The sequence below is a fragment of the Molothrus aeneus genome, chromosome 14 (genome assembly GCF_037042795.1).
Source record: "Molothrus aeneus isolate 106 chromosome 14, BPBGC_Maene_1.0, whole genome shotgun sequence".
NCBI lineage: Eukaryota > Metazoa > Chordata > Aves > Passeriformes > Icteridae > Molothrus > Molothrus aeneus.
The window spans coordinates 2,613,729-2,628,611 of NC_089659.1; positions in this window are offsets into that span (position 1 = coordinate 2,613,729).

A 14,883-nucleotide genomic window follows, 5' to 3' on the forward strand; every position below is an offset into this window, starting at 1 on the left:
ATCAAACAAGCAGGAGGAAAAAAAAGACACACCAAAGGGCCTATTCACTGAACAGTGGCTTACATGAATCAGCCAAGCATGTGAAGATCTATTATCCTTGCTTGGGTGACATAAATGTTGCACTACACAGGGCAAGAATACAACTTGCAAGTAGATTAGGTGGGTTCAGCATGGCCAGAAGGAATTATTTCAGCCTAGTCACAAATCTACTTTGAACATCTGAGTTTAGAATTGGATTCAAGTATTAAATTCAGATTTGATTAGCAGAGACCAAGAACAGGAAAATTATGGAGGGAAAAAAAGAAAAAAATCTAATGAAAAATGTACACTATCTCAGTAGCTCAAGAAAAGCAAATTCCCTTAAGCCAGTGGAACACATGTTGCACATTTCTAATTCATGAATGAAAAACTAAATGCTTCAGGTTTTATTTAGACAAAACTTAAACCTCCTCAAAGAAACAAAAAACTACAGCATAGGCTTGGCTCTTATGAAACAGCCATAAAGGCTCCACCATAAGCACAGACTGGTGTTGTGCTATTTCTTGCTGTTCCCACTTGGCATAATGAGAAATACTGAGAGAAAAATTAAAACCACACAATTCACACCAGCAAATACCAGTACAAAGTAGCAGCAGAAACATTCTGGGTCAAAACTGCAGCCTGAATGCATTTGTTTCTACCTGTAATAATTACAATTATTATTATTATTATTATTATGGCAACATGTTGTATTGAGGATATAAAACCAAAATCCTCTCCCAAGAAATGACTGATTGTCTTCACTCCCAACTATCTATGAGATTCCTTGGAAAGAATTTAAGGTACTCAATGCACAATTCCCTTTCATCTCAAAAAAACTGTCAGACCCTGCAGAGTTGCAGGGGAATGTTTCACCACAACCTCACACCTCTCTCAGCACCTCCTGAGAGCCCCTGCAGCTTTGTTGCAGAGAAAACACCTCTGAGCTTCAGGTTATGCTCCCAGGATTTCTGAGCACCACGACAAAGATGGAAATTTCTGAACGTTAAAGGACAAGTTAAAGGAACTGTGGTTCTGAGTCAATAGCTCTTGCAATCTGGAAAGGAGTGGAAAGCTCTGCCTTGGCTTTCTTCATGGTTCACTTTGTGCACTCTTTTCCAGGATTGTTACAGAGATACAGGGCTAAGAGCTCCCTTGTTTCATCACTACCTCCACAACAGTCATTTCTAATGGTGTCAGTGTTCCAAATGCAGTTCCTGGGATACATCCCTAGAAATACAACAGGTTTTCTCAGGCTTGGCAGGTCTACTGATGGTTTATTTGCACAGAGCCAGGGTTCACACCATTCCCCCAATCATGCCCAAATGGCCTCCATCATTTGACATTTATTTCATTTAGTGCATGGCATCTACTAAACCCCTGGAGAAGTCACACTGAGAACAGTATTTTTACAAAGTAGTGTTTATCTCTGAATTTGGGCACAAGGTCTGGTGATCAAGACCCAAAGGAATTGCACTGCATGTGCACAGAAAGCAAATGAATATATCTCCTGAATTTGCCTCTGGTTACAGCACCCAGAACACCTACTGCTCAAGACTGTCTTACACATTTAATCTCCTGAAGAATATAGCTCCTTGAAGGTGAAAAAAAATTCACATTTTAACCTAGATGGACTTCAGTGACTTTCTACCAGACAGGTATCTATCTTCCCAGGTTTTATATCAGTTCTAAGTACTGTAAAATTAAGAGTATCCAAGTCTTGCTTAGTTATGACATTCTCAAAAACAAAACTGAAAAAATATATACAGTCAAAGAGAAAACATAAGAAGTAGCCATGGTGTTTTTACTTGAACACATGGGCCAAATCCTGCAAACCATCTTTATGGCCATCTCTTCCATTTACAGAACGCCATGTCAGCTGCAGCAATTGAAAATGTAACTGAGAATAGAGCTGGTTTAAGGCCAGTCAAGTTGGTACTTCATGTAATCTTTCACAGTGATAAGATCATATTCTACTACCAAGCTAAGACTATAATCAAGATAAGTCCCACTTTTAGAGGGGCCATGGCTGACACATTCCTTCCATCTGCCTTAAGGGCACAATCCTGCTTCTACAGCCATCAAGTGTCCAATGTTTTTTCTATCATTCATTGGATTTTAGGAGGAAAACTCCTTATTTTGCCATTACGTACAAAAATAGAAGAGCAAGCTAATTCAATAAATAGAATATTTTTGAAATCCCAGATCAGGTTTTAGCTTGTGTAAATTTAGCTAATTTCCACAGTGGCCCACAGCCTGTTTAAACCTGAGCACATGGCTGCCTCAATATCCAGGAAAGGATTTTTAAGAGCAGCTCCCTTTCTGTCTTCTGCAGGAGGCTCTGCTTAGACAGCCCCTGAAGAACTGGCACTGCAGACCTTTGTGCTACCCAGCTTCACCCAAGCATATTTAGTTGTCAATCTACAAACAGGCAAATGTGTTTGTAATTAACAGAGTCTTTAATTTACTGTATATAAATCAGGAAAAAGGAAAGATACTGTTCAATGAAGACAGCTATCAAAGGAATTACTTTGCTTCCAATTAGGTTCAGAAGGCAAAAGCCTTTTCAATGACCAGTTTCCGTTGGATCTAACGAGATGCTCTCATTTGTTTTGCAGGGGTCCAAAGATTAGCCCTTCATTAGGGCAAAGTTAAGTGAAATGGCTAATTTAAAACTCATTCCCCTACTCCATAGATTTTTGTCTTCCTTTTAACTGAGAGGATTTGCTGGTAGGTCATTTATCTTCTCTGACAGATGCTGCCATTTAGCTCTGATCACTTTGGAAAGTGCACACACACTCAAAAGCAAAAGATTTCAAGCAAATTCTATGTCATGGAAACAAGAAAAAAATGAGTTTCATAATGGTGTTTTTTTCTAAGACGTTATCCTGCCACAGTAATTAGCCAGCTATATTCTGCTTGTTACAAACTCTGCTTCATTTTCCTTTATCCCCTGTCTGCTTTATATTTCAGACATAACACTTATAACTTAGCAATCACTCCAACAGGCACAGTCAGTATTTGACAGAGCAGATGGATTTCCAAAAAGCTCTTATGAAGCACTCTGGGAATTCAGGTAGGTAGACTTGACACACAACAAACTTTCCTTTCAAAGATTATTAAATAAAATAATTTCAAGTGAAAAACAGTAAGTCTCATAATTTGTGGCCCTTAGCAAAATATTTTTTTCAGTTGAGAGAACTCTTTTTTTTTGTGCAAACCACATTTTAGAAGGCTTCAATAAGGAAGGAAACAGCTACTTCCACAATCATATGTGAAGGAAAAGCTTCCCTGCCCTAACTGGGCACAAGAATTGCTTCCACCCACCCAGACTTGTCTCACTTCACTTCCTGGCTCCAATGCCTAAAGCCTGGGTGCTCTGGGAAACCTCTGCAGAGGCAGCAGCCACACTCAGGCAGGTGGAAAAAAAGAAAGCTCTTTCTCCAGTTCTTGGGCATCCTTGCAGGTAAGCCATGCTGCTCCTCACTGCAGAACGAACCCAGCCAGTGCCACTGGCCCACTCTCACCACACAAAAGGCCCTCAACAGCACACAGTGATCACACCTTGCCTCTCTGAGCTTTGAGAGTTTCTCCCTTACCCAGAGGAAAGCTGAGCCAAAAGACACCGATGCTGTTTCACAGCCATGTGCTATTTGATTAAATCCCCATTTGTTGTGTTCCTTTGCCACCTCTTTTCTCAAGGCTGTATCTCTCACACAGCTGTTCCACATTGACTCGGGGAATTCATTTGGAGACTCAGGGAAGCAATAGCTTGGCAATTCCTGCACTGCAAAGGCAAAGCTGAAATGCCTTTACACAGCACCTGCTGAGGGGACCTTTTACTGCTTTCATAATATGGAACAGGAATCTGGCCCCAAGGGGAGGATTTTGCTATACACATGCAAAACCCCAGGTTCTGCCTCATTATAGTTATTGGCCTCCCAATTAACTTGCTTCCTGTGAGAGCTGGGAGGAAGGCATTTTGCTTACTGAGATTTCAGGCTCTACAGTTTGTGAAGTCTTTTGCCTTAAGGACTGTGTATATCCCTAATTGGTGTTTGTCACTAGCAATTCAAAATACTTTTCCTAGGCCAGTTTCTATACACAGCATCACACCCACTTTTTACAGATAGGTAAACTGAGGCACGGGCCAGGACATGATAGTGCAGCATGCCCATAATCCAGCCCTCAAGGTTCAAGGCACTGTGTGCAATCTGCCTCAACACAGCTTCTCTGATGACTCAGGTATCCAAGAACTATTTGTACATGGCTTTAATAAGGAGTGTCAGAAACACCCATTCCTGGAAATGTTCTGTGTTTGACAAATAACTGGGATGCCCAGTCCTCTGTGAGTTGAATCTAGGCCATCTAAAGTGTCTTTCTGGTACATCATTCAGAGTCATCCATTGGCAATAGAATCGGCAACAATGGGATATTTCATTTGTAATTACATTAACAAACATAAAAATGCCTGATATAAAAGTTATCCTCTAAACAAGCTGTGTAATACTTGCAGACTATTTAATATAAGCAGCATCTGTGATGCAGCACATACCTACAAAGTGTTAAACAGTGCTACTGTAGTAAAACTGTCAGCCTTGATTATTTAAAAGGTGTCTACCTGCAGGCTTTGCTTTCATTCCCTGTTGTTGTTAGTACATCCCACATGTCTGACCAGACTGGCCAATGCTCTGTTCATATTACACTTGGCCCCTGTTCCTCATTTATCAGCCATAGAGACAAAAGCTTGGCTTCCCCTTTCTGAACAACAAAGATTTATTCTTGATGGCATCCCTCTGCAGTCAAATAAAATCCTTGTATGCATTTCTCAACAAATCCACACCAATGCCATAAACTGACATGAATGTTACAGCCAAGACAATCACTACTTGTTCTGATAAAAGATGGGGATCCTGCAAGTGCTGCAGTTGATTTTAACACATAATAGAGTTGACATTGCATGAGCCATAGTTTCCAAGCTCCCTCCTGTCCATCTCCTTCCTTCAAGTTTTTTCAGCTCTGCAGCCCCCATCTCATTCTGCACATCTGCAACTCTCATTTCACCTCATGTCTAGTCCGTATTAATTCCTTGCATCACTGAAAACAGGAATACTACCTAGTCAATCTCTGCAGCAGAGTTAAACAGTTTATGCAGCCTTCACACCATGGCAGAAAAAATGTTTATGCAATTTTTGTGTTTCTATAAAACATTAACATGCACGAAGTGATATGGGCTTATTGTCCCTGGTGGACTTGGGGAGTAAAATACTCTTAAATGTTCCAGAACCTGTCCTTTCACAACCACTAAAATAACTTGAAAGTTTAAAGGGAGCTCTGCCTGATTCAGCAGCTTTTAGCAAGAGTTTTTTAAAGCAAAACATTAAAATAAACACAGTCTAGATTACATTTGCTGTGAACCTATAGGTGAGATTTATATTGCCTATCCGTATGAATTAGACTAGACAAAATTTTAAATACCATTTTGCATGCCTTGGAGAGACAGAAAGATAAAGATTTAATTTTCTCTGAATGGGCCATTACTAGCTGTGAAATTGCTCGCTGTTATCTACAGCAAAGCTCTTTGTGGTCTAGCTGTATTTGTTCTGCATAATGAACAGAATGCCAGTGGTTTCCATCTCCATACAGCTCCTCACTCCGGGCACTCCACAGACACGGCTGACTACCTTTGCTAGTTAAAAATGGAGTTACCAGAGGCAAAGAAGATTTAGCGGTCAGAACCCAAGTCTGCGGCAGAGTCAAGAATAGAATTTCAAGCTTCTAAACTATTCCCAAAGGCCTGGTTTAACCACTACACAGCACTGTGCTGGCAGGGTGCAACCACAGGTCGAGCTCTGCGCCAAAGGGAGAAGCCTCTCTGGTGCTGCGAGCTCCACGCGCCGCGCCGAGCATTTCCTTCCCATCCCCCAAAGCTTTACGGAGCTTTTCGTGTGTGTCACAAGAGAATAAATGCCTGAGACATTATCTGCCCATTCCGAGAGTCCAGAGAATGTGTATGACATCATGGGCATGACTCCCCCACTAATCACATTATATGCTGTTTAACTTAACACTGCTAAGCTTTGTCTGATAACATTGTAAATACCATTTTATTGCAAATTAGATTATACAAACCTCCTCAGAGTTTAGGTCAGTTCTTGCGTGAGGTCCTTGTTTCCCTTCCTCTCTACTATCCCAAATTGAATCATTTGGTGCCTAAACCAAGGCATTTCTACAGAAAGAAGCATGAGAAGAAACAATGGCTAAGTCGGCCCTACAGATTGCAGCGAGTGGACAGAAGACTCCACACATCTGTTCTTTTTCTCTCTCTTCCCTTGGAATAAAATCAATAGGTTGTGTTTTTCCCTTGAAGCTGTCTGGATTTCATTACAATATTCCTGTGAGGCAGTATATATCTGAGATCTATCATTTCCTTCTATGAAGCTTAGGATGAGTTATACCAGTTGGTAGCCACAGTGTTCTTCTCCTGGCCTTAAGGTTTCAGATTTGTTTACAAAGGAAGCTGCAGAAGTGTTATTTTAATTTTTTCATTTGATTCTGATTTTTCTAATGACAGAACCAGACTCCAACTACACTAAACCAAAGCCCCAGCATGATCTTCAAAGTCATTGCCGTACTGATGCTCCCAAGTTTTGAGAAGGATATTTGAATTTTCATATTTTGACTAATTTAATGCTGAGGGAGATATGTAAGAAATTTCTAATCTTTTAGAAAACTTTAGCAACAGGATTTCCCAACACTGCTGCATGAGAAGATGCCCCTCATCTTTTCCTCCAAATTTTATCAAGGCCATAAATAAGCCATGCTATTAAAGGAGAGGTTTGAGAATCCAGACTTGTGCTTGTTGCTCAGGACCCTACACCTCCTCAGGGTAACTTCCCTGCAGGACATGGAGTTAAGGAATGCTAAGGGAAGTAAACACAATCCAGGTGACTGCTCAGAGCAAAGCACAGCTAACACAGTGCCAGGCAGGCACCAGTTAACTGCACTCAAGACAGATCCTCATGTCCTTGAGCAAAGCACCTGGCTCCTGCATTCCTACATGTTCCCATCTGGAGAAAGGCAACAGCAACGCTGCACAAACACAGCAAAGGATGCTGTAAAATAAATATTTTGAGATCTCACATGAAACTCAATCTACCAGAACTGTGATTACTAAATACTGCATTTATGAAAGGTTAAGGCTATAGAAACTGGGTTCTGTTAACTCTTGATTTCTCAGGACAGATTTTCAGGAAGCTCATGTTATGAAACTCAAGTGGCTCTCCTGAAAACAAACATTTCTGTGGGTGTCTTGGGATGCAAGCAGATCTGTGCTCTCTTTACTGTGTTGTCTCTGTCCTTTGTCTGTTTGCAGAACTCATCACAATTCACCTTTACAGTGTTTTTCTCAGCCCATTCATTCTTCTCTCCACAGAGATTCAGTGATGAAGCATCATGATTTGTGGGGCAGTTGGTTGCTTGATTGTGGAATTATAATTTCTCTAACCAAGTTTGCAAAGTACCTACATGCTTTTTTAACGCTGCATTTTAATTATCCCATTCATTAGAGAAAAGAACAAATTTTGTAAGGTATACTGAATTAATATAATGAAAAGAATAATTACAGAATAATTATCAAATCAAGTTATTTATGTTTTTCAAGTTTTTACGTGTCTTTTTATAAGCATGCTATACAAATTAACCCAGTACTGTACAAAGGAACTTGAGTAATGTTATTCACATGAACAGAGTAAAGCTGGAAAGCCTCAGTCACCAAAAATGCACAAACTGGAGCCTTTCAACAGAAGTAGGAGACAGTATTTTTGGTTTTACTTTATTTTTCCCTTTTTTGTCCCTCTATTCTTTATTTTAGGATGTCCCATCCAATCATCTGCTTCTAGAATAACCCTGAGTTCAGATTCCTAACTCCACCTCACACACCAATATATTTCAGTTTTAGTCTCCAGTGAGAGAACCAGTGTCATCCCTAAAGACAGATACAGAGATACTGGGCCAACAGTCCCAAAGCAACTTGACCACAGAAAATTACAGACTCTGTTCCACTGTGGAAATCTGTGCCTTGGTCTGAACAGTCCCAGCACCAAGAGTTGCCTAAGGCATTGAAAAGACAGTCCCAGGTGAAAAGGTGATAGCAAGAAAACTCAATGAATCTTTGTATTCATGTTCCATTCAGGCATCTTTCACAAGGAGAATGAATTTAAGGCAGCAGCACAGATGAAAATAACACAATGATATGAGGATTAACTGATGATCCCCACAGGTATCCCATGGGAAATTGCCAGGCCATTAACTTTGGTATGAAATCCAGGTCATGAACGAGAATGAGAGAATAAGTGACATAACTGGTGATCATAACCAAGAGGAATAAATGTTTGACGTCAGGAATGTTGGAGCTCCCTATAGACTCAGAATAGGGTCTGTGATGTGTCTCCTGCTGCTTCACAATCCATAAATGATCTGGAAATGCTGTGGGTAGGTGGCTAATGATATAAAGCCAGTGGGTGTTAAAATAGTAAATTTAATTCTAAGTCCATGGATAAAAATAATGGATGAGGAAAAAGCCATTCTTGCCATACTTTAAATCCTCTATTACCAATAATGAAAGAAATCTTGGAGAAATGAATCATTGTCCAAAAAGACCAGTACAGTGTCAGCTGTAAGCATCTGGGGAAAACTATCCTGTTAAGAATTTTTAGAATAATGAGAACAAAGCAGAAAATGGTATTATTCCTCTGAATAAACCCACAGTATGCCCATCTCTTCAATACTGAGCACAGTTCTAGTAACTGGGGAAATACAAAGCCACAGAAAGGGCAAGAAGCATAATGTACCAAAGCTGCACATGAGGTGTTAGAAAGCCTTAGCACAAGGAAATCTTAAGCAAGCCAGAGCCTTTCAACCTGGAAAACAAAATAACAGTCAAGTTCTAGACAAGCTGTTACAGCACAGAAAAGGTAAACAGCAATGATTATTTTAAAGTATTCTTAACAGAAATAATAGGGCACCAACTCAAACTGGCAGTGAGCAAGCGGGTTCAAAAGCAAACAAAAGGAAGTTCATTTTCACACAATGCCTAATGATGTTGTGGAACTCATTGCCACGGGATGTTATGGCAGCCAAAAATACAAGTGGGTTTTAAAAAAAAAGATTAGACAATTTTATGGAAAAAGGTCCATCAAGGAATATCAAAAACAATGATACAGCTGCAGCCTCCAGCTCAGGAAGGTCTCTAAACCAGAAACCACTGGAAGCTGGGAGGGTTTACCAAAGGAAGTATCACTCTATACTTGTCCTGTTTTCCCTATACAAGTTATTAGCCATTATCAAGAGGCAGGATATGGGGCTAGACAGAACTTTGCTGTGACTCTTTTTTGTATTTGACTAATACTCACTAATGCAAATATGAACACACATCCCACCGTGGCCACGGACAATTCCATAAGAAGCTGCTACAGTTAAAAGGTGCACACTTACAAGAGTAACATTTTAAAAGACAGCCCTTTTTATTTGAGGAGGACCAGAACCAGTTCTTGTATTTAATTTCATGTGTTCTGTATTTTCCAGAGAGGAGTTGCAGTGTTAACCTCCTTTTTATTCCCTAATTACAGCAAAAGAGGCAAACTGCAATTGAGAACCAGCTCCAAATGTCAGCTGTTAGGCCTAATGACTCAGTGGTCCTGTAATTCTAGCTCAAATCCCCAGAAAAAAAGTTACAAGTGGAGACAACAGTATTATGCACCACTTTGCCCCAAAAAAGGAGCCTTCCCCATTCCTCAGTCAGCATCCAGCACTTGGAGATGTGTTAACATGAATAATTTGAGTCAGGATTCAAACCTGTCCTTAGCCATGCCAAGGAACCTGCAATTTTCAAGAGGGACAGAACCATGGCAAAACCTACCTGAGGGTCAGCAAAGCTCCCCTGTTCATTTTACACATGATGCTCATTTGCACATATTTGTCCCTGACTTGTTCCCCTAAAGACTGCAGATCTCAGTTGCAACAATCCTCTCCAAACAGGAGTTTTCATGAGCCAGAATTGAGCCAGAACAGTTCTGCTTTTTACTGTTAATCCATACTGGGATAATTAAAACAAACAGACCCATGTTTGACACCAAACTATCAATAACTGGAAGAGCTAGGTACTTCCTCTTTTGAAAGTCACATCATTTCTTTAGGCATCTGATTCCAAGACCCAGGTAGGCAAGTTCAGAGCTTTATCCTTCCAAATGTGTGAAAACCCCATACTTTTACACTGAGTTCTATACCTTGCTGGAGATTCTGTTGGCTTCCAGTAGGAATCCTTCCACAAGGGAGAGCAGGGAGATGCCTCAGGTCAAGCACTCAGGTTTGTTACATGCTTGTTAATGCAGTATCCAGCACAAACAGGGTCTGTGGCCTGGAAGTGGTACTACAAAAATGATAATAATAATAGTAGCTTAAGTCAAACCAATCAAAGCTAAAAACCAATAAACCATCCTCTGCTCCCCTTAAGAAAATTTGTTTATTCACCCCCTCACAAAGGAGATTGCCCTGTTTATCTGCCCGGAGAGCTCAGACATTCCTTGCATGTGCAGCACAGATGGTCACCACACCACAAAGGCAGAAAGGCTCACGGTGAACATGTCTGGTTTCTGGATATACAGAAACCTGGTCAGAGCTCCTGCTCCAGCAGGGCTGCTCTGCATCCAAAATCCCAAACAAATACAGAAAGCCATCAATATCCTTTGGACAACATCTCTTAGTGGAAAAGGAGACCGTCCAGGGAAAAGGAGCTGCACAGTGACCTTGGTTGTGAGTCTTAATTAATTAGTGTACATAGATTGTTTTAAGATCCCAAGGTGGGAAGTGCTGAGGAAGCAGAAGTATTATTTATTAAAGCTCAAGGCTCTGTTGTTTCTTTATCCTCAGATATTCTTCACCACGTCTGTTTTTGCATTCATGGCCATTGCTACTTCAAATTATTTCAGCTGTCTTGATCTTTTCTGTACCAAATGGAATAGCCCCAGGCAGAGGATATGCAGTATCTAGTAGCTCAGATACTGGGTTGGCTCATTGCAGTTATTTATCTTACTCTTTTCTAATTAATTTACTGTTGGGATCCCAGTCCTGCTCTTCCTTTGATTTTATAGCCAGGCACCAAATGTGGCTACTCTCCATGGACAGAAATTACTCTGAGACAGTAAATGCCATTAATATTTTTACTACCTCACTAAATGCACTTCTACAGCATGTAGAAGGAGTCTGCAAGGTCTGTTTTAGCAAACTGGGCATAAAAATCATTGCTAATTCTTCTGAAAACTGAAAGACAGAGCAGTTTGGCAGTAGCCATTTTAGTTCCCAAGGTGGGCAATACAAACTGTAATCAAAGAATAAACTTGGGGGAACTGAAAAGCAACTGAAACAAAGCAGAGCAGAAAGTTAATTTTGTAACACTCTATGTTCTGTGACACAAACTGTACATAAGTTTTTGTCCTCCTTTAAGAAATTACTGACTACAGAACTGTGTTCTATGTCATAGATAAAAAAATCACTGAACTTGTTTCTGCTTTTGGAGGAGTCATTCTAGCTTTCAGTACTTAAAATACATCCCTCTTTCTCTTCAAAAACACAGGGCACAAATCTCTGCTTTTTTCCTCAGCTTAGTAAAAACATAAATAAACCAGGAAATTAAAGACAAAAAGGAAAAAAAAAAAAAAAAAAAAAAAGATGAGAAAGCTACCTTCTCCACATCCTGTTGTGCCTAAATAGAACATGTTGTACCAGCATGTAGGATTTCTCAATAAAATGTATCGTGGACACTTCAAAAGCTGAGCATAATCAGGAGAGTTAAGTGAGGAATGTCAGCTTGGATGGGGGATTGTGCTGCTTTTGTTATACATTAGTTAAGCACGAAGGTTTGTGGATTTTTACTTTATCTTGGATTTTACTGTAGTGTAATTCAACTCTGTTACCTTTTTCAGTTTCCTAAGTGTTCCACTAAGTGCTTGTGTGGATTTGGGTTTAAGGATATTGTAGACAGATCCAGAGGAGATTGAAGTCAGTGGCAGAGGCCTCTGCAGAGTTTGGCCAGTCCTGCACTGCGGGAACTTGGTCTTCCTTCTTCCTAATCCCCCTGGGATCAGCCCTCAGACATGTGCAGAAATAAGGATTCAAAACCATGAATTTGCTATGGATCCACAGGCAAACCTCACACTTACATCAGCAAAACCAGGTTTCACAAAAAAGTGTCTTTGATTGTAGTAGGATCATTCACTTAAAATTAATCTTATGCATTAAATTCATAGCCTTTACAGGATTAACAGTAATTCCAGGTTTGGGGTATCCTGTCAGCTGTGTCTGGCCCCTCCCCATCTTGGACCTCTGTCATTTTCACCGAAGCACAATTTATTTCCTTCAGTTCCCTCATCACACCTGAGTCTTCATATAGATACTACAGCAATAAAACCATAATTTTTGCAGTGGGATGCTTGAACTCCTCAGACAGTGGTATCTCCATGTAACCAAACATGATAAACAAATAGTCAACAAACTCATTTCAGTGGATTTTACTACCTCTGAAACCGCCTAGACTTCTATAAAAAACGTAAGTTTTTTAAGGCTTCATGTGTCAAATTCTGCATCAACACCCCTTTTATAGCCACAGCTCTGACAGGAAAACCACCCCAAAACCCCATTTAAAAACCAGACTCCTCACCCACTGCAGACACATGGGCAGGTGTGTCACATCGCTGGATCACAATTTCCTTCATGTCTTCACAAGAGAACACTGCCTGGGGCTGGGGGAAAGGACTGCAAGCAGGGACCATTTTATCCCTCCCTCTGGGGTGATGTGGGAGCAGCACCTTACGGAGGGGAAGAAACCTGCTGAGGGGAGACCCACCATGGTGGGAACCCAGCTGAGGGGGAGAGAGCCACCATGGCGGGAACCCGCCTGAGGGGGAGAGAGCCACCATGGCGGGAACCCGCCTGAGGGGGAGAGAGCCACCATGGCGGGAACCCGCCTGAGGGGGAGAGAGCCACCATGGCGGGAACCCGCCTGAGGGGGAGAGAGCCAGCATGGCGGGAACCCGCCTGAGGGGGAGAGAGCCAACATGGCGGGAACCCGCCTGAGGGGGAGAGAGCCACCATGGTGGGAACCCGCCTGAGAGGGAGAGAGCCACCATGGCGGGAACCCAGCTGAGGGGGACAGAGCCACCATGGCAGCAACCCGCCTGAGGGGGAGAGAGCCACTATGGTGGCAACCCGCCTGAGGGGGACAGAGCCACTATGGCGGGAACCCGCCTGAGGGGGAGAGAGCCAGCATGGCAGGAACCCTCTGAGGGGGAATCTACTGTGAGGGGAGAGACACATTGTGGGGAGACTCACCATGGGATAGACTTGCTGAGGAAGAGACCGGCTAAGGGGGGAGAGGATCTCAGGAGAGACCCACAATGGTGGGGTAAGAGCACATCCATGGTGTGGGAAACACTCTTTGAGGGGAGAGACCTGCCATGGCGGGAACCCCCTGAGCAGGAATCTACTTGTGAGGGAAACACCCATTGTGGGGATGGTCTATTGACCATGGGATAGACTTGCCGAGGGAAGAGATGCACTGAGGGGAGACTCACAATGGGGGGAACACACTGGGGTGGAGACCATTTCAGAGGGGAGAGACTCACCATGGCAGGGACCCTCTGAGGGAGAATCCACAGTACGAAGATACTCTCTGAGGGGAGGGACCCACTATGGCGGGAACTCACTGAGAGCATATCCACAGCAGGGCAGACACTCTCTGAGGGGAAGAACCTGCTAAGGGTTAAGATCTGCCATGGGATAGACTTTCTGAGGGAAGAGGCTTGATGAGGGGATAGACCCACTGAGGCAGGAACCCCCTGAAGGAAAATCCACTGGAAGGGAGAGACTTTCTCAAGTGACAGACCTGCTAAATTCTCTTCAGCCATGTGATAGACTTGCTGAGGAGAGACCTACTGATAGAAGAGAACTTCTGAGAGAAGACTTTCTGGGGGAAGAGACCCACTAAGGGGAGAGAGACACCTCAGAGAGATCTGCTGAAGTAAGAGACCAGATAAGGGGAAAAGCCCGCTGAGATGAGGGGGACCTGTTGAGGGGAGAGACTGTCTGAGAGGATACCTGTGGGGGGGGGACCCGCTGAGGTGGATATCACCGATGCCTCAGCTCTGCACGCTGATGCCACCCGGGGGAGCCGCTGCAGCAGAGCGGGCTGGTGGCTTGAGGGCAGTTTTGGGTGCTTGCAATGGTTGTTTATTTGTGGGGTCTCCGTCCCCTGGCGGGGCACGGCAGAGGGCGCGGGCGGCACCCTGCTCGAGGAACACGACAATCGCAGCCCCGGGCCCACCTGGGCCCCCTCAGCACCCGCGCTGGGCCCAGCGCCCCGGGGCGGCGCGGCGCGAGCAGCAGCGCCGCCTGCCGGGCAGGGCGGGGGCGCTCCCTGCCCTCGGTCCCTCCCGGCCCGTCTGTGCCCGCTTCCCGCCGGTTCCCCCGCTCCGCTCCGCTCCGCCCCGCCCGGCTCCGTCTGTCTGCAGCGCGGCCGCAGCTGCCGGCACAGATACGGTGTCGGCGGGCCAGGAGAGCGCGGAAACACCTGTTTCCAACATGGGGAAGGTGGGGAGGGAGAGCGAGCAGCAGTGCCCGGCCCCGCCGCGGGCTCCCTCTCCTCCCGGCGGCTGTAACCCGGCCGTATAGCCCGTGGGATCGGCTTTCAGAAAGATCGCATTCCGTTTTTACACGTTCGGCTGAAAAACGCGTCTCGACCCTCTCCTCACGTGTTGTTTTTTTCCACCGTGTCCGTTCCGGGGGGTGGCGGGTGGGGGGCACGCTCGGGGC